The sequence below is a fragment of the Ahaetulla prasina genome, chromosome 15 (assembly GCF_028640845.1).
Source record: "Ahaetulla prasina isolate Xishuangbanna chromosome 15, ASM2864084v1, whole genome shotgun sequence".
Lineage (NCBI taxonomy): Eukaryota > Metazoa > Chordata > Lepidosauria > Squamata > Colubridae > Ahaetulla > Ahaetulla prasina.
This window is the reverse complement of record NC_080553.1, coordinates 9,107,501-9,130,535: the sequence shown is the minus strand read 5'-3', so window position 1 is coordinate 9,130,535 and position 23,035 is coordinate 9,107,501. Positions and strand designations below refer to the sequence as shown.

At 43.9% G+C, this 23,035-nt stretch overlaps 1 protein-coding gene across 1 annotated transcript in view; it reads right to left on the bottom strand.

Moving 5' to 3' along the window:
- The window catches only part of ARVCF (ARVCF delta catenin family member), a 404,277-nt gene that overhangs the window by 352,332 nt on the left and 28,910 nt on the right, over positions 1–23,035 (bottom strand). Inside the window, exon 2 of the mRNA XM_058158410.1 lies at positions 3,819–3,869. The gene's annotated coding sequence lies outside the window, so the exon portion shown is untranslated. The remainder of the gene's footprint in view (positions 1–3,818; positions 3,870–23,035) is intronic.

Genomic DNA, 23,035 nt, shown 5'->3' with positions numbered 1-23,035 from the left:
TCTAGATTTGTACAATTGAATAAAGCGGAAACCGATGAAACATGCTTCTCCATGCACTGAAAGCGAAAACTCTTTATCAGGTTTAATAAACTAGCAGGTCCTATGAATCCATCGATTCTGAGTTTCAGTTAGAGGGATGTATTTATTCTGACACAACAGGGTTGCAACCAGCCCAAAATCCCTACATCAGGGGTGTCCAAATTTGGCAACTTTAAGACTTGTGGACTTCAACTCCCAGGATTCCTTAGCCAGAATTCCCAGAATTCCTCAGAATTCCAGAATTCCTCAGCAAAGCTGGCTGAGGAATTTCATTTTTCTTTCTTTCTTTCTTTCCTTCCTTCCAAGTCCATCTTTCTTTCTCTTTCTTTCCTTCCTTCCTTCGTCTTTTTTTCCTTCTTTCTTTTCCTGCAAAAATTCCTCAGCAAAGCTGGCTCAGGAATTCCATCTTTCTTTCTTTCTTTCTTTCTTTCTTTCTTTCTTTCTTTCTTTCCTTCCTTCCCTCCTTCTTTTGTCTTTTTTCCTTCTTTCTTTTCCTGCAAAAATTCCTCAGCAAAGCTGGCTGAAGAATTCCTTCTTTCTTTCTTTCTTTCTTTCTTTCTTTCTTTCTTTCTTTCTTTCTTTCTTTCAATTCCATCTTTCTTTCTCTTCCTTCCTTTCCTTCCTTACTTTCTTCCTTCCTTTGTCTTTTTTTCCTTCTTTCTTTTCCTGCAAAAATTCCTCAGCAAAACTGGCTGCGGAATTCCATCTTTCTTTCTTTCTTTCTTTCTTTCTTTCTTTCTTTCTTTCTTTCTTTTCCATCTTTCGTTCTCTTTTCTTCCTTCCTTTGTCTTTCTTTCCTTCTTTCTTTTCCTGAAAAAAATTCCTCAGCAAAGCTGGCTGAGGAGTTCTGGGAGTTGAAGTCCACAAGTTTAAAGTTGCCAAGTTTGGACACGTCTTCCCTACATGATTAAACTTGGAATCCTTCAGAACTACTTCAAACCGGGAACAAATTCACATGTATGGTGGTTGAAAGCAGGTTTCCATCTTGATGCCTTAGCTGTCATCTTTACCTTTCATTACGCTCAATGTATTATTTGGGGTGGGGGGGAAGGTTCCTAAATTTGTTGGACTTCCAGATAGTTTTTCTTCTCAAACATCTGGGTGTCTAGGCTTTTTAATTCAAAAGTCCTAGCTCCGGGAAAGCTAGATGATAAGGTGAAGGGAGCGACCTGGAGCACTGCTTCTCAACCTGGGCAGCTTGAAGACAGGTGGACTTCAATCCCCAGAATTCCTCAGCTGGCTGGGGAATTCTGGGAGTTGAAGTCCACTCATCTTAAAGTCACCAAGTGTGAGAAACATTGATTTGAAGGGTATGCATGAAAATATTTAGTTCTACAATAGCCTTTCCTGCAGAAAGCAGACAGTAGCCATACTACCCCCAGAATTCCAAGCAATATTGGCCATGTTGGTGGGGGATTCTGGGAGTTGAAGTCCACCCATCTTAAAGTTGCCAAGAGAGAGAAACAACTGATTTGGAGGGTATTTACGAAAATATTGAGTTCTACAATAGTTGTTGCTGCAGAAACCGGGCAGACAACTCCCAGAATTCCAAGCAATATTGGCCATGGAGGTGGGGAATTCTGGGAGTTGAAGTCCACCCGTCTTAAAGTTGCCAAGATAGGAAAATATTAATTTGGAAGGGATTGATGAAAACGCTCAGCATTCTACAATAGACTTTACAATTATTTCTACCAAAGATCTGAAGCTGTAGGCTAAAATCCCTAGGAGACCATTTTTATTTTTATTTTTTTAAATAGCTGATCAGGTTTGCGCAGACAAAACACAAAGGTGACCAAATTTGGTCCACAAATTTCCTCTTAAAACCAAGCTGAGAAGTGGAAGCAGAAACGCACAAAGTGATTGTGTGTTATCGGGCAGAAGACACACAGCCGGACAAACAGGTTTAAAAACAGCTTCTACCCGGGGGCTATCAACACTCCTAAACACAATATGGCACCACAAACAGAGTAATATGACGAATTTCACTTATGCCAGCGTCATGTGTAAAATGCATATACCATGATATAATAATAATAATAATAATATAATAGTAATAATAATAATAATAATAATAATAATAATAATAATTATTATTATTATTATTATTATTATGTGTGTGTGTGTGTGTGTGTGTGTGTGTGTATTATTAAATTTGTATACCGCCCTTCTCCCGAAGGACTCAGGGCGGTTAACAGCCAAATAAAACAACAATCAAAACATATACTATACAACTAAAAACAATAGCTAAAAATCTTATTTAAATTTGGCCCAACTATTTAAAATACATTTGAAAACCCTATAAAACTAATTGGAAATTAAAAACCCATAAAATCATCTAAAATATTAAAATTTTAAGCCAGTCCTGCGCGAGAAAATAGATACGTCTTAAGTTCGTGGCAAAAGGTCTGAAGGTCAGGGAGCTGTCGAAGTCCAGGGGGAAGTTCGTTCCATAGGGTGGGAGCCCCCACAGAGAAGGCCCTTCCCCTGGGGGCCGCCAGCCAACATTGCTTGGCTGACGGCACCCTAAGGAGTCCCTCTCTGTGAGAGCGTACGGGTCGGTGGGAGGCACAAGGTGGCAGTAATATAAGATCGTACACCAGAGTAATATATATATTACACAGAATATAACGTACAGTAGTGGCCAAAATTGTGGAAACCTTTTGGGAAAAGTGTCTTTTTGAGGTATGATGGCTAATAACCCCATTTTTTGTGGGGGGGAATTTTCAAGATAATCATATTCCATTGCTGGAATGGCCTGGGAATAGCCCAGACCTTCAACCAATTGAAAATCTATGGAGCCGACTAAAGAAACTTGTTAGTCAGAAGCGACCCAGCAATAAAACCCAGTTAATAGAAGCGACCCTTCAATCTTTGTTTCACGTTATAGTACTAGCACTTAAGACTTATATACTGCTTTACAGTGCTTTACAGCCCTCTCTAAGTGGTTTACAGAGTCAGCCTGCGGCCCCCAACAATCTGGGTCCTCGTTTTACCCATCTTGGAAGGATGGAAGGCTGAGTCAACTTTGAGCCTGGTGAGATTCGAACTGCCAAATTGCAGGCAGCCGGCAGGCAGCAGAATTAGCTTGCAATACTGCACTCTAACTACTGCGTCACTGTGGCTCTTATTAGAACAGCTGCAGAACTCAAAGACTTGGCTCACTCCATGGGAAGACGTTGTAAGGCCGCAATTCAAACTAAAGGTTACCCAACTAAGGATTAACTGACATGGTAATAATTTTTGCATATCTCGTTTTTTCTAGGGTAATAATTTTGGTATATCTCATTTTTTCTACGTTTCACTTTTCTTCTTTATACTGTAACGGCGATTTTAATAGCAAATCCTTCATAAAAGTTATTGCATTACATTCTTTCCATTGATATATAATTTTATGGTACTACTCCCCCCAAAAAGTGATGGTATTAGTTAGTTTTAGAAAATACACTTTTCCCAAAAGGTTTCCACAATTTCGGCCACTACTGTACATATGGAAACGTATAACTTGGGTTTTTTTTCCCCTAACTACTTGTACAAGGATTATTCTTTATATTATTCATGTTGTCTTGTATTCTTGTATGGAGTGCACCCGTAGTAGCTAAACCAATTTCTTTGTATACATGATGTACAATGACAATAAAGGCTTTGAACTTGAACAAGAAGGAGGAAAAAAATCCACACAATACTGTAACTCCTGCTAGTAAAGAGATAGCAAAGACTTCCCCAAGCCAGATTCTTTCTCTAACCAGTTTTCATAAATGCGAGATATTCGCTCTTCTTACCTTATCCACTTTCTAACCTGAGACGGGATCCATGCGATACGACAAAGAGGTCTGCAAAAAAGGAGATTACAGTCATTGTTAGCTGGAAGCAAAGAATTAAGATAGCAACATGATGTTCATACATCCAGCTACATCTCCCCCGTGTGTGTATGAGTGTGTGTGTGTGTGTATGGATTTGTGTGCATATGTAAATGTTTGCCTCTCTGTTGTAGACACTGTGCTAAACAAGGCATTCCATTTTACAGTTTTAACACAAAGAACCCCGTTTGAACAATATGCTTCAGCGGTGAATAAGAGTGAATTAATCTTCTGTAGAAATACGGAGGAAAAAGAGAGTATTGATCCGGTCCGCTAATCTCAAAGGACTCTGATTTAGGGTTAAATCAATTCCATCCAACTCAGCCTTCACTGTACAACATTAAGGCCCAACCGCTGGTCGTACAGGCCGTCCTCGACTTACGACCGGCGAGGGCAAATTTTCTGTGGCTAAACAAGACAAATCACTGCTAAAAGGCACTGCACTCCAAAACAACCAGACACAAAGACAGTTTTGCCCGCCCCCCCCCTCCACCACATGCCATTTGTCAGAAATGGTGTAGGATCTCCTACTTGGGTGGGAGTGGGGTTGGACTAGATGACCTGCAAGGTCCCTTTCCAACTTGTTATTCTGCTAAACATCTAATTCCCACAACACTTTCTATGCCCCAGGATATCAAACCACCCGGTAGGGCTGTTATTAGCTATTATTCTTCTCATCTTTCCCGTTACTTATTTCCTCCGCTTCTTATGACTACAGGTAGTCCTTGACTTACAACAGTTTTTTTTTTTAATTTACATTTATATCCCGCCCTTCTCCGAAGACTCAGGGCGGCTTACAGTGTATAAGGCAATAGTCTCATTCTATTTGTATATTTTTACAAAGTCAACTTATTGCCCCCCCAACAATCTGGGTCCTCATTTTACCTACCTTATAAAGGATGGAAGGCTGAGTCAACCTTGGGCCTGGTGGGACTTGAACCTGCACTAATTGCAAGCAGCTGTATTAATAACAGACTGTCTTACCAGCCTGAGCCACCAGAGGCCCATCTATCTATCATCTATCTATCTATCTAATCTATCTCATCTATCTCTATCTTTTTTTTTTATTTGCATTTATATCCCGCCCTTCTCCGAAGACTCAGGGCAGCTTACACTATGTCAAGCAATAGTCTTCATCCGTTTGTATATTATATACAAAGTCAACTTATTGCCCCCAACAATCTGGGTCCTCATTTTACCTACCTTAGAAAGGATGGAAGGCTGAGTCAACCTTGGGCCTGGTGGGACTAGAACCTGCAGTAATTGCAGGCTGCTGTGTTTTAATAACAGGCTATCTTACAGCCTGAGCTACCACGGCCCCATTCATTTAGTGATCGTTCCAAGTTAGGACAACACTGGAAAAAGTGACTTATGACCGTTTTTTTTCACACTTATGACCGCTGCAGCGTCCCCAGGTCATGTGATCCACTTTTGTGACCTTCTGATGAGCTAAGTCCATGGGGAAGCCAGACTCACTTAAAAACTGCAGTGGTTCACTTAACAGCCGTGGCAAGAAAAGGCCGTAAAATGGGGCAAAACTCACTTAACAAATGTGTCTATGGCAAACCTCCTTCCCAGCTATCCTACAACATCTTGAGTCTCCAAAGACCTATGCAAGGGTCCTTTTTGTAGACTTTAGTTCAGCATTCAATACCATCATTCCAGACATTCTTCTTAACTAAGCTAAACCAGCTACAGGTACCGGAACAGACTTGTAAGTGGATCACAAGCTTCCTAACAAACAGGAAGCAGCAGGTGAAGCTAAGCAAGATCACATCAAATACCTGTACAATTAGCACAGGGGCCCCCCAAGGCTGTGTGCTCTCCCCACTTCTCTTCTCTCTGTATACCAATGACTGCATCTCCAATGATCCATTTGTTAAGCTACTGAAGTTCGCAGACGACACAACAGTGATTGATCTCATTCGAGACAATGACGAATCCGCATATAGACGAGAGGTCGAACGACTAGCCTTGTGGTGCAACCAAAACAATCTGGAACTGAACACACTCAAAACCGTAGAAATGGTGGTAGACTTTAGGAAAAACCCTTCCATACTTCCACCTCTCACAATACTTGACAACACAGTATCAACAGTAGAAACCTTCAAATTTCTGGGTTCTATCATATCGCAAGATCTCAAATGGACAGCTAACATCAAAAACATCATTAAAAAAGGACAACAAAGAATGTTCTTTCTGTGCCAACTCAGTAAGCTCAAACTGCCCAAGGAGCTGCTGATCCAATTCTACAGAGGAATTATTGAGTCTGTCATTTGCACCTCTATAACTGTCTGGTTCGGTTCTGCAACCCAACAAGAAAAACACAGACTTCAGAGGATAATTAGAACTGCAGAAAAAATAATTGCTACCAACCTGCCTTCCATTGAGGACTTGTATACTGCACGAATCAAGAAGAGGGCTGTGAAAATATTCGCAGATCCCTCGCATCCTGGACATAAACTGTTTCAACTCCTACCCTCAAAATGACACTACAGAGCACTGCACACCAGAACAACTAGACACAAGAACCGTTTTTCCCCGAAGGCCATCACTCTGCTAAACAAATAATTCCCTCCACACTGTCAAACTATTTACTGAATCTGCACTACTATTAATCGTCTCATAGTTCCCATCACCAATCTCTTTCCACTTATGACTGTAACTTGTTGCTGGCAATCCTTATGATTTATATTGATATATTGACCATCATTTGTGTTGTAAATGTTGTACCTTGATGAACATATCTTTTCTTTTATGTACACTGAGAGTATACGCACCAAGACAAATTCCTTGTGTGTCCAATCACACTTGGCCAATAAAATAAAATTCTATTCTATTCACGTTTTGAGTTTTGCTTGTCAGAAGGTCACAAAAGGGGATCACGTCACCCTGGGACGCTGCAAACCGTCATAAATACGAGTCAGTGGCCCAGCGGCTGAATTTGGATCATGTGACCACCGTGCTGTTGCAACAGCCGTAAGAGTAAAAAATACGGCTGTAAGTCACTTTTCTTCAGTGCCGTTATAACTTGGAACAGTCACTGAACGAAGGGCTGTAAGTCGAGGACTACCTGCCTAGATCCAAGTGTGTCTTTTTTTTTTTTTTAGGCACCCAATCCAGGGATCAATAATTTACGCCTTAAAATAAACGGGTTTAATTTGCATTGTGCCGCACGTCCTACCCAAACAGATTGAACACGGCAACTGTGCCAGCTTTGCAAAATGTCTGGGGCTCCCCCAACCAGCATTTTGGCTAAGCCTATTAAAAGAGTATGTAGATTTAGTTAATGACGTGCAAGGAAAACATGCAAATTAGCTGCGTGGTCTTTGTCTGGCCCTTGGCATTCCTCAAATTGTTCGCCCCCGGAGGCCCGAAAATTCACAAGCCCGAGAGCTCAAAGTAAACATGGAAAAGCAAAACCGTTCCATCTTTTTTTTTTCTTTTCCTCCCCCCACCCCTAAAAACACAGCTGGTTTGGGTTGGGGTTCTTTTCTGTTTTTTGTGGGGGTTTTTTGCAAAACCCAATTTGCAATGGAAGAAAGGGGGGAAAAACGAACCAGCAGAAGACAACGCACTGCAAAGAGACACTTTTCGGTGGATCCAAGTTCAGAAATATTAAAAAAAAGGGTTGTGTTTTCTGCAAGCTGGGATGATTGTGGAGGGTTAAGATCAAAGCATTTTTTTGCTTCCCTCTGGGAAAGTGGAAAAAAAAAAGGAGGGGTGGGACACAGAGTCAGATCAACTCAAATTGGGGGGGAGGGGGAGGGTTCATATTTGGAATTCCTTCCATTTTTGCAAGAATGGGTCTGGAGGCTTTCAACCCAGCCGGGATGCCTTCTTGACAGACAAGGATTAAACCATCTTGGGAAACGAGTGGGTGGGTGGGAGCAAGGATAGCCGTGTTGCAAACGCCACGTCGGGCGCACATTCTCTTCTATAATTCATGAGGCATGAAATTGCTGCAATATATTATTTGGCTCTGGACCAAATCAACCCTCATTTACCAGCTAGAGAGCAAAACAAATCTACGGTCTCCAAGCCGATCCGGCTAATGTCTTCGTTTCATGGATATCCGGACTCTAAAAGGCTTGTTTACTTCCTCGTCCACTGTAGCCAATGTCTACGGGGCAACGGAACAGGTTTTTGGACCGTGGTTTCAAAAGGTTTCGAGCGTGCTGGTTTTTTAAGGGTTGAAGCGATGCCCTCTCGGTTGAGAATAGAGAATATAGAATAGAATTTTTTATTGGCCAAGTGTGATTGGACACACAAGGAATTTGTCTTGGTGCATATGCTCTCAGTGTACATAAAAGAAAAGATACGTTCATCAAGGTACAACACTTACAACACTTAATGATGGTCAATATCAATAGCCTCTGGTGGCTCAGACTGGTAAGACAGTCTGTTATTAATAGCAGCTGCTTGCAATTACTGCAGGTTCAAGCCCCACCAGGCCCAAGGTTGACTCAGCCTTCCATCCTTTATAAGATAGATAAAATGAGGACCCAGATCGTTGGGGGCAATAAATTGACTTTGTATATAATATACAAATGGATGAAGACTATTGCTTGACATAGTGTAAGCCGCCCTGAGTCTTCGGAGAAGGGCGGGATATAAATGCAAATAAAAAACAAATCAATATAAATCATAAGGATTGCCAGCAACAAAGTTACAGTCATACAGTCATAAGTGGAAAGAGATTGGTGATGGGAACGATGAGATTAATAGTAATGCAGATTTAGTAAATAGTTTGACAGTGTTGAGGGAATTATTTGTTTAGCAGAGTGATGGCCTTCGGGAAAAAACTGTTCTTGTGTCTAGTTGTTTTGGTGTGCAGTGCTCTATAGCGTCGTTTTGAGGGTAGGAGTTGAAACAGTTTATGTCCTGGATGTGAGGGATCTGTAAATATTTTCACGGCCCTCTTCTTGATTCGTGCAGTATACAGGTCCTCAATGGAAGGCAGGTTGGTAGCAATTATTTTTTTCTGCAGTTCTAATTATCCTCTGAAGTCTGTGCCTTTTTTGTTGGGTTGCAGAACCGAACCAGACAGTTATAGAGGTGCAAATGACAATAATTCCTCTGTAGAACTGAATCAGCAGCTCCTTGGGCAGTTTGAGCTTCCTGCTCAGAGGAGAAGGCTGCCTTATGAGAAGATTGGATAACTGAGATTTTGGGGTGGTTAGGGTTAGGGTTCAGTTGTTCTCCGAGCGCGATACACCAAAGCTGACTTCCTTTTTTTATTTTACAAAATGTTAAGATGGCCACCTCACTCACGGTGATGGTCCATAGAAAGGATGTGAACTCAGCAGTAGGGGGGGTCCTCAGAACTTCTAATGAAACCTAGATGGTATGATGTGTGTGTATGACAGAGAGAGAGCAAGAGAGATGGGAGTAAGGTAGGTAGGTAGGTAGGTGGGTAGGTGGATGAATGGATGGATGGATAGATGGTTAGAGAGATGAATATATAGACAGATATGGATGGATAGATAAGTTAGGGATGGATGGATAGATGGATAAATAATAGATGGCTCTCGAGGACGTGGACAGGTTGTTGGGGAGGCTTCACACCACCACAAGTTTACTGGACCCGTGCCCTTCCTGGTTGGTGCTGGCCACACAGGAGGTGACACGAGGCTGGCTCCAGGGGATTATTAATGCTTCCTTGTTGGAGGGGGTTTTCCCTGCCGCCTTGAAAGAGGTGGTGGTGAGACCCCTTCTCAAGAAGCCTTCCCTGGATCCAGCTATTTTGGGTAATTATCGTCCGGTTTCCAACCTTCGCTTTTTTGCGAAGGTTGTAGAGAGTGTTGTGGCGCGGCAGCTATCCCAATACCTGGATGAAGCTGTCTATCTAGACCCGTTCCAGTCCGGCTTCCGACCCGGATATAGTACGGAGACAGCTTTGGTCGCGTTGGTGGATGATCTCTGGAGGGCCAGAGACAGGGGTTATTTCTCTGCCCTGGTCCTATTAGATCTCTCAGCGGCTTTTGATACCATCGACCATGGTATCCTGCTGCACCGGTTAGAGAGGTTGGGAGTGGGAGGCACCGTTTACCGGTGGTTCTCCTCCTATCTCTCTGACCGGTCGCAGACGGTGTTGACAGGGGGGCAGAGGTCAACCGCGAGGCACCTTACTTGTGGGGTGCCGCAGGGGTCGATTCTCTCGCCCCTCCTGTTCAACATCTACATGAAGCCGCTGGGTGAGATCATCAGTGGCTTTGGGGTGAGATACCAACTGTACGCTGATGACACTCAGCTGTACTTTTCCACCCCGGGCCACCCCAACGAAGCTGTTGAAGTGCTGTCCCGGTGTTTGGAAGCCATACGGGTCTGGATGGGGAGGAACAGGCTCAAGCTCAATCCCTCCAAGACGGAGTGGCTGTGGATGCCGGCACCCCGATACAGTCAGCTGCAGCCGCAGCTGACTGTTGGGGGTGAGTCATTGGCCCCAAGGGAAAGGGTGCGCAACTTGGGTGTTCTCCTGGATGGATGGCTGTCGTTCGAAGATCATTTGACGGCCGTCTCCAGGAGAGCTTTTCACCAGGTTCGCCTGGTTCGCCAGTTGCGCCCCTTCCTTGATCGGGATGCCTTATGCATGGTCACTCATGCTCTTGTTACCTCTCGCTTGGATTATTGCAATGCTCTCTACATGGGGCTCCCCTTAAAGTGCACTCGGAGGCTTCAGTTAGTCCAGAATGCAGCTGCGCGGGTGATAGAGGGAGCCGCACGCGGCTCCCATGTAATACCACTCCTGCACAGGCTGAACTGGCTGCCTGTGGTCTTTCGGGTGCACTTTAAGGTTTTGGTTACTACCTTTAAAGCGCTCCATGGCTTTAGGGCCTGGGTACTTACAGGACCGCCTACTGTTACCCCATGCCTCCCACCGACCCGTACGCTCACACAGAGAGGGACTTCTCAGAGTGCCATCCGCCAAGCAATGCCGGCTGGTGGCCCCCAGGGGAAGATCCTTCTCTGTGGGGCTCCTACCGTCTGGAACGAACTTCCCCCTGGCTTGTGCCAAATACCTGATCTTTGGACCTTTCGCCGCGAGTTGAAAACGTATTTATTTACTCGCGCGGGGCTGGCTTAAGTTTTTGTTAAATTTTTTTAATTTTAAATTTCTAGATGAATTTTTTTTTTTATTCAAAAAATTTTACAAAATTTCCCCCCCCTTCCCCTCCCTCTCCCCCTCCCTTCACAACCCCCCTCCCCCCCCGACTTCCCGGAACGAACACAAGGTATAGTTAAAAATAAAACAAACATATGCTAAAAAAATTTCATCCCAACTTAATTATACCCCTACAATCATCAATTCCTAACTTCCCCGAAAACAATCAAAATAATACATCATAATCATTCAAAACAGTCTGATAACTCTTAGTCTGATATCTACGTTGAATATAGTCAATCCATTTTTCCATTCCTTTAAGTATCTTTCTTGCGTATTGTCTTTCAAAAAGGCTGATATCTTTGCCATCTCAGCCAAATTGGCAACCTTCAATATCCATTCTTCTATTGTAGGTACTTCTTTTTTCTTCCAGTATTGTCCTATTAGTAATCTTGCTGCTGTTATTAGATTTAAAATCAATTTAGTCTCAATTACTGTACAATCCGTAATAATTCCCAACAAAAAAAATTGCGGCAGGAACTTTATCTTCTTTTTCAAAACATTTTGTAAGATCCACCAAATTTTTATCCAAAAGGCCTTTATATCCTTACAAGTCCACCAAATGTGAAAATATGTAGCGTCATCACAATTACATCTCCAACATTTTGCTTGCATATCTGGATACATACACGATAATTTTTTAGGATCTAAATGCCATCTATAAAACATTTTATAAAAATTTTCCCTCAAATTCTGTGCCTGCGTGAATTTAACATTTCTAACCCAAATTTTTTCCCAAGTTTCCAATAATATTGGCTCCTGAAAATTTTGTGCCCACTTTATCATACAGTCCTTTACCAAGTCCCTTTCAGAATCTATTTTAAGTAACACATTATACAATCTCTTTATATGCTCCTGAGACTGTTTCCTAGATGAATTTTAATGGGTTTTTAGATTTTAAATGTTTTTAAATTTTCGGCCAATTGTATAATAAGTTTTTTAATTTTGTTTTAATTGTATATTGTTTGTGTTCTTATTTTGGCTATAAACGGCCCTGAGTCCTTCGGGAGAAGGGCGGTATAGAAATCTAATAAATAATAATAATAATAATAATAATAATAATAATAATAATAATAATAATAAGAAGAAGAAGAAGAAGAAGAAGAAGAAGAAGAAGAAGAAGAAGAAGAAGAAGAAGAAGAAGAAGAAGAAGACGACGACGACGACAGATATGGAAGGGCTATTTAAAGATGGATGGATGGATGGATGGATGGTTAGATGGATAACACAGAAATGGATGGGCTATATAAAGATATAAAGATGGATAAATATATAGATAGACATGGATGGATAGATAAGTTTTGGATGGATGGATATATAGATAGATATGGATGGATGGATGGATAAGTTAGGGATGGATGGATGAATAACACAGAAATGGATGAGCTATATAAAGATGGATGGATGGTTAGATGGATGATATATAGACAGACATGGATGGAAAGGTAAGTTATGGATGGATGGATGGATGGATCGATGACACAGAAATGGGTGGGCTATATAAAGATGGATGGATGGATGGATGGTTAGATGGATGATATATAGACAGACATGGATGGAAAGGTAAGTTATGGATGGATGGATGGATGGATGGATGGATGGATGGATGGATGGATATATAGATAGACATGGATGGATAGATGGATAAGTTAGGGATGGATGAATGAATAACACAGAAATGGATGAGCTATATAAAGATGGATGGATGGTTAGATAGATGATATATAGACAGACATGGATGGAAAGGTAAGTTAGGGATGGATGGATGGATGGTTAGATGGATGATATATAGACAGACATGGATGGAAAGGTAAGTTATGGATGGATGGATGGATCGATGACACAGAAATGGGTGGGCTATATAAAGATGGATGGATGGATGGTTAGATGGATGATATATAGACAAGACATGGATGGAAAGGTAAGTTATGGATGGATGGATGACACAGAAATAGGTGGGCTATATAAAGACGGATGGATGGATGGTTAGATGGATATATGGACATGGATGACTAGATAAGGATGGATGAATGGATGGACAGACGGACACCGGCTTGACAACTTATCCAAGATCTGTAGTTTCTTGCAACTGTCATCCTTTGTCCTGCAAACCCACGCGGATAAAAAGTAGGATAAAATGGGATAACCAGTGAAGCAACCATCCCTGGCAGCGGTGCAGCTGATATACATGAAGAGTTTTTTAAGGCCTGCCATTGTCTAGTTTCTGCTAAGAGGAAAGGGAGCTGCGTTTTAGCTCAGTTTTGACAAGCGAACCACTCCGACTGTGCAAATCCCTTAGAAGAGTTGATTATCCTAGGGAAACGGGGACGGGGGTCTTAAGGAACTGGATCCAATTACAGTTTGCCCAGAAGCTTCATTCTGTCAACGGGTCCTTCCGCTGCTAGTTTCCAGAAACGGGAGGACACTGGTTTTTGACAGATATGTTTGTTTTAAAGTCCAATGAGCCTGTTTACAATCTGACAAGAGAAGAATGGGAAAAATTGTGCTACGGAGCTAGAATTTCTGAACGCTTCGCTGCAACACCTTCCATCTAGAAACTAACCACATTTTCCCATTGAGAACTGTCCTCAAGTTCTAAGGAAGAGACGAGCAAGGCGGATACGGGTAGGCCTCGACTCTCAGCAGTTCGTTTAGTGACAGTTCAAAGGCACTAAAACCAGTGACTTGGGACCGCTTTTCACAGTTATGACCTTTGCATTTGCATCAAAATCCAGATGCTTGGCAATTAGTTCATATTTATGACGGCCGCAGAGTCCCGGGTTCACGTGATCACCTTTTGCGAACTTCTGACGAACAAAACCAATGGGGGAAACCGGATTCATTTAACAACCGTGTTACTCATTTAAAGAACTGCAGTGATTCACTTAACATGGCTTGGGGCCTGGGTACATGGCTTGGGGCCTGGGTACCAGGGACCACCTACTGTTACCCCATGCCTCCCACCGACCCGTACGCTCACACAGAGAGGGACTTCTCAGGGTGCCGTCCGCCAAGCAATGCCGGCTGGCGGCCCCCAGGGGAAGATCCTTCTCTGTGGGGCTCCTCTGGAACGAACTTCCCCCTGGCTTGCGCCAAATACCTGATCTTCGGACCTTTCGCCGCGAGTTGAAAACGTATTTATTTACTCGCGCGGGGCTGGCTTAAGTTTTTTGTTAGATTTTTTAAATTTTAAATTTAAATTTCTAGATGAATTTTAATGGGTTTTTTAGATTTTAAATGTTTTTTAAGTTTTCGGCCAACTGTATAATAAGTTTTTTAATTTTGTTTTTAATTGTATATTGTTCTGTTCTTATTCTGGCTGTAAACCGCCCTGAGTCGTTCGGGAGACGGGCGGTATAGAAATCTAATAAATAATAATAATAATAACAACAACAACAACAACAATATGGCGAGAAAATGGGGCAGAACTCACCGAACCAATTTCTCACTTGGCAACCTAAAGTTTGGGGTCAATGTGGTCATAAGCAGGGGCGGGCTTCAAAAATTTTAGGAAGGAGTTCTCTGCCTGGTTGGTGGGTAGGCATGGCCATGGTGGGAGTGGCTTAGTCAGCCTCCTGCACCACAGTGGCGGACGGGGGCGTTTTTGTCTTCTCTGGGCTCTGGAGGCTTTCCTTGAGCCTCCGGGAGGGCGAAAACAGCCTCCCCAGGATCTGGAGGCCAGAAATGGGCCTGTTTCCAGCCTTTTTGAACTTCCAGTAGGCCCTTTCGCCCTCCCCAAGCTCTGGAGGCTTTCTTCAAGCCTCCGGAAGGGCGAAAACAGCCTCCCCCAGGCTCCAGAGGTTGGAATCGGGCCCGTTTCCAGATTTCCGGAACTTCCAGGAGGCCCGTTTTTCATCCTCCCAGAGCCTCTGCACGGGCCCTGCGCTTACCTGGCATCCAAAACAGGCCATGTGGAGACTCCTGGGAGGGGGAGGGGCAGGGTGGATGGGGCCGGCCAGTCCTTGCAACTACTGGTTCGGCGAACCAGATGTAAAATTAGCATCCGGTTCTCCCAAACTGTGTTGTGTCTGCGCCCCCCGAGCTGGGCCTCCTGCCAGAAAGTGACTCGGAAAGTGAGGGGGAAGGGCCATCAGGACTTACCTCGGGCTCACCGGCTTTCCTGGCTCAGCTCCAGGAGCCAGAGGCAGCCCAGGTGGAGGAGATAACGAGGCCTCCGTCTCCTGACTCTTTCCCCCTCCAGGCAACGCCTCCAGACCCGGCTGATGGCAATCAGACCTGGCTGGACCCTAGGTTTCGTAGGCAGGAGAGGCAGGAACAACAGAAGCAGGGGTGAGGCAGGCCTAGGAAGTGCTGAGTCATGGAGCCATACCCCACAGGATATAAATGCAGCAAGGGCTGCTATACCACTTTGTGGAGAGCAAATCAACTGCTTAGAGGGAGAATTAGAGCCGAAGTCCTGTTTGTTCCTGGTTTCCTGGCTGACTCATCGGCATCAAGAGAGATAACAGAGACACTTGGCAGACGCTCGATGGTTTGCTGATAGTTGCCAGCTGATTAAGTCATCGCTCGTGTCTCCCGGACTGTGGAGGGGGACAGAGCTGGCTGAATCCCACCCCTGGCTCCCTCCCTGTGGAACATCATCCCCATGGATGCTGAAGTATACACAACCTCTTCATGAATCTCGTTTTCACCCGCCGTCTCCACTGCAACTTCTTTGCTTTGGAAGTTCTGACGTGATAAGTTCTACTATTTCTCTGCTTCCCACTTGGCCTCCCCACTCAATTTGCAAATGTTGTAACTCCCTTTTTTCTGATCATCTTTCCTTGGGCAGGCGCCCAAGCATCGCCGAGCCTTTCTAAAATACGCCTTTGTTCCACCGATGTCCCCTTGAGTTATTGATTACATTCAAAACGTGAGGCCAAGGCAAGAAAGATCAGAACTTGGAAAGCAGTGAAAAACCACAAAGAAAATCCCTGGATGTGAACCAGTCCCGAAATAAACTTGAAGGGGGAAAAAAAATCTCGTGGAATTCTGGATTCGCACCCAAACCTCGGCCGTGGATTCACCTCTGAATTTCTTAAATTCAGCTAGTCCTCAATTTAAAACAGTTCATTTGGTGACCATTTGAAGTTACAGTGGCACTGAAAAAAGTGACCTTTTTCACACTTATAACCGTTGCAGCTTCCCCTGAGCCACATGATCAAACTTCAAAAGCTTGACAACTGGCATGTACTTCTGACAGTTGCAGTGTCCCGAGGTCATGTGATCCCCTTTCGCGACCTTCTTACGAGCAAAGTCCACGGAGGAGCCAGATTCACTGAACAAGAATTCAATAACTGCAGCGATTCACTGAACAACCGTAGCAAGGAAGGCCATTAAATAGGGCAAATCTCACATGACACCCGTCTCTCTTAGCAACAAAAATTTGGGGCTCGGTTGTGGTCGTTAGGCCGAGGACTATCTGCAAACCTCAACGAGCCCAGTTCGCACAACGTGCTCGGCAAGGTTTGGACTTAGCGCAACGCACCAACCGCCATCAAAATTAGAACTGAGTAGAAAACTAGGACATTCCTGGGAAAAGAATAAATTCTACTTATGCTGCTTTCCCGCACAGGAGAGACATCCAGCCTTGCTTTTACGAGGCTTCTAACTCTGAAGCCAGAGACATTTTTTCTCTCGGCGCGCGGGTTTTTTTTTTTCCTCTTTCCTCTCCCTGAACTCAAAGCATCGCTCCAACCGTCTCCAGTGACAGGAAGAATAGTTGATGAACTGTTGATTGGGGAACATGAGCCAACGGAGTTGCCAAGTTGGAACCTCCACTCCTCCTGTTTCCTGGCCCCTAACTATGTGCACAGCGGTTGTACAGGCATAGCTGCGTAACTAGGATTTCTCTTCCCTGGCACATACAGATTTAATAAGATGTCTGCGTGGTGATAAAAATTTATTGTCGGGCCCCCAAGCCAAGAAAGACACATGACTGATTTTCCCCCCACCCAAAGCTGAGTTCTTTTATTGCTTCACACCTATAGACAGAATCTTGCTGGATGAAACACTCAACTATCCGTCTCTACACTAGACTCTGGGAACTGTTAGAGAGAGGGGGGGGGCGTCTTCACCCAGCTGGCTTTCATGTTTAAGGTGTCGATTCACGAGGTATCCCTGGCCTGCTCATGAGTTGCCATAGGCCGGGGGGGATGGGAAACTGGTGAAACTGCACAGCAGGCAAAAACAGATACACATTCCATGCTTATCTCCCTCAAGGCTGTTTCCCAGGGATACCTAGAGCAGTCAAAAGGGAGTGACCTCCACAAGCCACAAAATTGCTTCATTGTCGAATGTGATTGATGACACATCCTGGGGGATGGGGAGAAACAGGATCATAATTGGGGCATAAATTACGTAGGGTCAGAGCTGGCTTCACTTGGGTACCTGCAGACATGAAGCTCCTAATAAATAACTGGATTTCTTTTATGGCTTGGCTCAAGACTCCTTATTTAATTAGGGCATTGTCATAAGGCAGAACTAGAACGCACTGTCTCCTGGTGACTGGCCCAATGTCACCCAGTTGGCTTTCATTCCTAAGGCAAGACCTGGGTCTTAGCCTGGTTCTAGCCTGGTGCTTTAACCATTAAATCAAACTGGCTCCAAAGAGTATCATAGTTATAGCTACAATTTCATAAATATCAGCTCTGGACCAGGGGTGAACTGCTACTTGTTCGCACCGGTTTGCCTGAACCGGTAGCGGCAGCGGTGCATGGTTCAGAGAACCGATAACAAGGGCAGCGCGAGGCTCCGCCCACCCACCCACCCAGACGTCATTAAAACGTCCAGGAAGTAATCTGTTTTTTTTATCCTCTGTGCATGCACAGAAGGCTTTGCGCATGCGCAGAGGGTCCAAAATTGCATTTGACATGCGGCGCCCGAACTTCCAAACCGGTAGAGAAGGTAAGTAGATTTCACCCCTGCTCTGGACCCCAATGTTCTCCTGCATTTTTTTTCCCTCCGCAATCCAGTCTTCAAAGCCAGACAGTTGATCAACCTTTTTCCAAGTCTAAACAACTTCACAACACGGCAACCTGGACCAACTGGAAGCTTTGATGGAGATGCCTTGAACCTTCAGGGTGCTGAGATCTTGTAGCTAAATGGCACCCCAAACTACATCACTATTACAACTACCATGGTTCGGTTTACAGTAAGGGTTGGAAGGGACCTTGGGTTGGAGTTGGAAGGGACCTTGGGAGGTCATCTAGTCCGACCCCCTGCTCACGCAGGAGACCTGTACTAGGGATTCGAACTGCCGAACTGCTGACCTTTCTGATCGACAAGCTCAGTGTCTTAGCCACTGAGCTACCTACCGTGTTTCCCTGAAAATAAGCCCTCCCCTGAAAATACCTGCTGAAAATAAGCCCTCCCCCCCCCAAAATAAGCTCTCCCTGAAAACATTTAATCGCATGTGCAGCTGGTCCCCGCCATTTTCTCTAGTTAGGGAGACAGAGCTAGAAATCAGGTAAGACGGCAAGAGTAGTCCCATCTTGCTCCTTGCGCCCCGAAATAATAAGACCTCCCTGAAAATAAGGCCAAGCGCTTATTTCAGGGTTCAAAAAAATATAAGACAGGGTCTTATTTTCGGGGAAACATGGTAGTTAGGCTGTTCTTCGTGGGGAAATGAATTTCAGGGTTGAACAAAATCAAAGCAAGAGAATTCCCCTTACGGTGAACTTCACACACATTCGTTCTCTCTCTCTCTCTCTCTCTCTCTCTCTCTCTCTCTCTCTCTCTCTTCCCCCGCCCCCAAAAATCCCTCCGCCTTATTACTCAAGAGGGGAGGGGAACCATTCAGACTGAGGCAATTACGTTTGGAACAGAACGAACGCCGTAATTATACCTTTCAGAGCCATGTGAAAATATTTTGAAGGGAAACAGTGCCAAGACGGCGGCTTCCGCTTCATGGAAACTGCGCATGGTTCCCTCTGCTCTGAAGTGTCACAGTTGAGAGCCACGCGGGAGTGCAAACGCTGTGCGTTAAAAAGGGATCGCGTGGACTTGTGGCCTTCTTCTCCGAAACAGGTGCTCCATAATGGACGTTATTCTGGATTCCTCTCTAATCCTTCATCCTGCTGGGCAGATGAGTATCAGAGTACCACTTTGGTTTTGTGGTGAAGGTGCTGCCCTAGAAACCAGGGGATGGTGAGTTATAGTCCTGCCTTAGTCAAGAAAGCTAACTGGGTGACTTTGGGCCAATCACTGGGGGATGGTGAATTCTAGTCCTGCCTTAGTCAAGAAAGCCAATTGGGTGACTTTGGGCCAATCACTAGGGGATGGTGAGTTACAGTCTTGCCTTAGCCAAGAAAGCTAACTGGGTGACTTTGGGCCAATCACTGGGGGATGGTGAATTCTAGTCCTGCCTTAGTCAAGAAAGCTAACTGGGTGACTTTGGGCCAATCACCGGGGGATGGTGAATTCTAGTCCTGGCTTAGCCATGAAAATCAGCTGGGTGACCTTGGCCAGTCCATCTCTCTCAGTCCAACCCACCTCACAGGGTTGTCGTTGTGGGGAAAATAGGAGGAGAAAGGAGCATTGTGTAGATTTGCCACCACCTTGAGTTATTTAGAAAAATAATAAAGGCAGGATAAAAATCTACTAACATAAACAGGCTAATCAATAAACAAGAGATCCTATTGTGAGTTCAGTATGAGCCATGCTTCTCCACTGCGCCATTTTAGAAGCTTCGATATTTATTACAGCTTTACGGCCAGAAGGATTAGCTTCAATGTTGTAAGAAATTTAAAAAAAACAACAACCAACAACTCTGAAAGGTAATCAATTTAACACCAAAAAAGAAGACTTCACAGAAACCATCCAGATCTCATATTTCTACTAAGGTTTCCTCCCATCTATTCTTACCATCCATGAATTAAACTTGTGAAGACCCTCACCGATATAATCCTATTTTTTTTAAAAAGGGTATTTAAATACAACAAGAAGGAACATGTGTTTCCTTGCTGGTAGTTTTGGTGTTTGTTTGTTTTTTTTTAATAAAAAAAACCTCTAATTAGCTTTTAAGTTCGCTGAAAAAAATTTGTCAGCTGATTTTTGAGGCTCCGAAAAAACCTTTTGCAGCTAAAACGGGGCAGATTTTTTAAAAAATAAAATAAAAAATAATAAAACCAACGAGAAAATAAAACGCAGCAACAGGTACTGAAAACGGCAACCGCAGGCCATTAGCACATTTTTCTCAAACGTTTGGTGAGCCAGAGCTGACCCGTTAAGTTCATTACATCAAGAACAGCTTTTCGGGGGGGAAATGATCTAAAAGGAAAAGAAGGCTGACCTACACATGGCTCCGTGCTTTAAAATATTCTCTGTACAAACCACACACACACACACACAGGCCCCTTAGTGTTCAGAAATCAAACCTGCCCGCACGGTAAATTTCAATTTGCTTCCAGACGTAAAAATTCCGCCAAGAAAAGTCCTATTGTTTCCTTTCATTATATCCAATTAATATCATTATTACATACTTATGCTTATATATATATATATATATATATATATATATATATAGATATATATATATATATATATATATATATATATATATATATATATATATATATATATATATATATATATATATATATATATATATATATATATTTGTTTTCTGATATATATGTCTTTGGTTATTCGGGTTTTCTCCCGCGTAAAATTGGAAGTGTCTTGGCGACGTTTCGACAAAGTCTCATTCGTCATCTTCAGGCTTCAGCTTTGTGCTGAACCAAAGACCTACATACAAACACCCGCGAAAACCTCAGAAAACAAATATATATATATATATATATATGCTTATATATTGTATAGTTATTTCATGCTTATGCTTATATATACTGTGTGACAAAATAAATAAATAAAAAATGAAAAGGTCCCATTAACCCTTTCCTTCCTTTCCCTCCCTTTTCTTCTTTTTTCCTTCCCTCTTCCTTCTCCTTTCTTATTCCTTCCCCTCTTCCCTTCTTTTTCCTTCCCTCTTCATTCTTTCTTCTTCCATTCCCTCTTTCCTTCTTTTTCCTTCCCTCTTCGTTCTCCTTTCTTCTTCCATTTCCTCTTCCCTTCTTTTTCTTTCCCTCTTCATTCTCCTTTCTTCTTCCTTCCCTTCTTCTCTTCTTTTTCCTTCCCTCTTCATTCACCTTTTTCTTCCTTACCCTTTCCTTCTTTTTCTTTCCCTCTTTTCTCCTTTCTTCTTCCTTCCTCTTTCCTTCTTTTTCCTTCCTTGCTCTCTTCCCCTCTTCCCTTCTTTTTCTTTGTCTTTCCTCTTTCCCTTTCTCCTTTCCTGTCCCTTCTTGCATGCTCAAATGCAAAAGGGGACACCCCCCCCTTCTCCCCCCCACTTTCTTCTGTTTTCACTGGAAGAGGTACCGTGGGCCGGTCCTTTGCTGTTTCCAGACCAGTGGTGGGTTTCAAATTTTTTTACTACCGGTTCTGTGGGTGTGGTTTGGTGGGCGTGGCCTGGTGGGCGTGGCAGGGGAAGGATACTGTAAAATCTCCATTCCCTCCCCACTCCAGGGGAAGGTTACTGCAAAATCCCCATTCCCTCCCAATCAGCTGGGAGGCAGAGAATAGATTGGGGCGGAGCCAGTCAGAATTTTTACTGCCGGTTCTCCGAACTACTCAAAATTTCCACTACCGGTTCTCCAGAACCTGTCAGAACCTGCTGAAACCCACCCCTGCACCAGCCCTATGGGCCAGATCTAAGCACCTGGTGTTCTGTCCCCCTTGCCTCAGTGAGAGCGATGACTTAATTAGCCGGCAATTATCAGCTCTGGCAGCAAACTAGCGAGCGTCTGCCAAGTGACTCTGTTATCTCGCTTGATGCCGATGAGTCAACCAGGAACAAACAGTACTTCAGCTCTAGTTAAACAGTTGATTTGCTTGCCACGAAGTGGTATAGCAGCCCTTGCTGCTTTTATATCCTGTGGGGTGTGGCTCCATGACTCAGCACTTCCTAGGCCTGCCCCATCCCTGCTTCTGTTGTTCCCGCCTCTCCTGCCTACGGAAACCTAGGGTCCAGCCAGGCCTGATTGCCATCAGCCGGGTCTGGAGGCGTGGCCTGGGGGGGAAGAGTCAGGGGACGGAGGCCTCGTTATCTCTTCCACCTGGCCTGCCTCTGGCTCCTGGAGCTCAGCCAGGGAAGCTGGTGCTCCCGAGGTAAGTCCTGATGGCCCTTCCCCCTCACTTTCCGAGTCACTTTCTGGCAGGGGGCCGGGCTCAGGGAGTGCAAATAGAACACCCGGATCCTGACCGCGGGCATTGAGTTGGACACCTCCGGTCTAAAGCCATATTGGCTGCCTCTGTCCTGCCAACCATGACATTAGGGGTTGTTGTTGTTGTTTTTTTTAAAAAAATCATGTACATGCAAGTCTAGCGACCTTCACATTAATGTACTGGAGAACAAGTGTTTACAAGAGATGCCGAGTTCGTCTTAGCCTTCAAAAGTGTCAGCTGACGTTTTAAAAAAAAGGAAGATTGATAGAGAGCGTAGAGTTTTTAGCAAGACGTGAGCTTTTAATTATTTATTTACTGAGGCCATTCCTGAAAAGGAATATTGAGCAGAGAATTATGGGTCCAGCCCTCCGCAACAGTCTTTGTTTCTTACGTGGCCACTTGGGAAAATTAACAGTCTACCCCACTTTTTTTAAGACACCGTAGAAAAAAACCCCAGCCCAGTTGGTTTTGCTGAAGATAGAGATGCTTAAGCACCTCTAGTCAGAACCTATATAAACCCAGGTACAGGTAAGTCATTGTTACATTGGTTGCAGGAGGTGGGATGAGTACCAAAAACGATGAGGAACAAACACATTTCCACCCCCCCCAAAGAATAATGTAGTGAGTCACAAGGCAGCTGACGTTTCTTGAAGAGGTATGGATGGTAGGTAGATAGGTAGATAGCTAGATAGCTAGATAGATAACCGTAGATAGATAGATAATCATAGATTGATATCATAGATAGATAGAA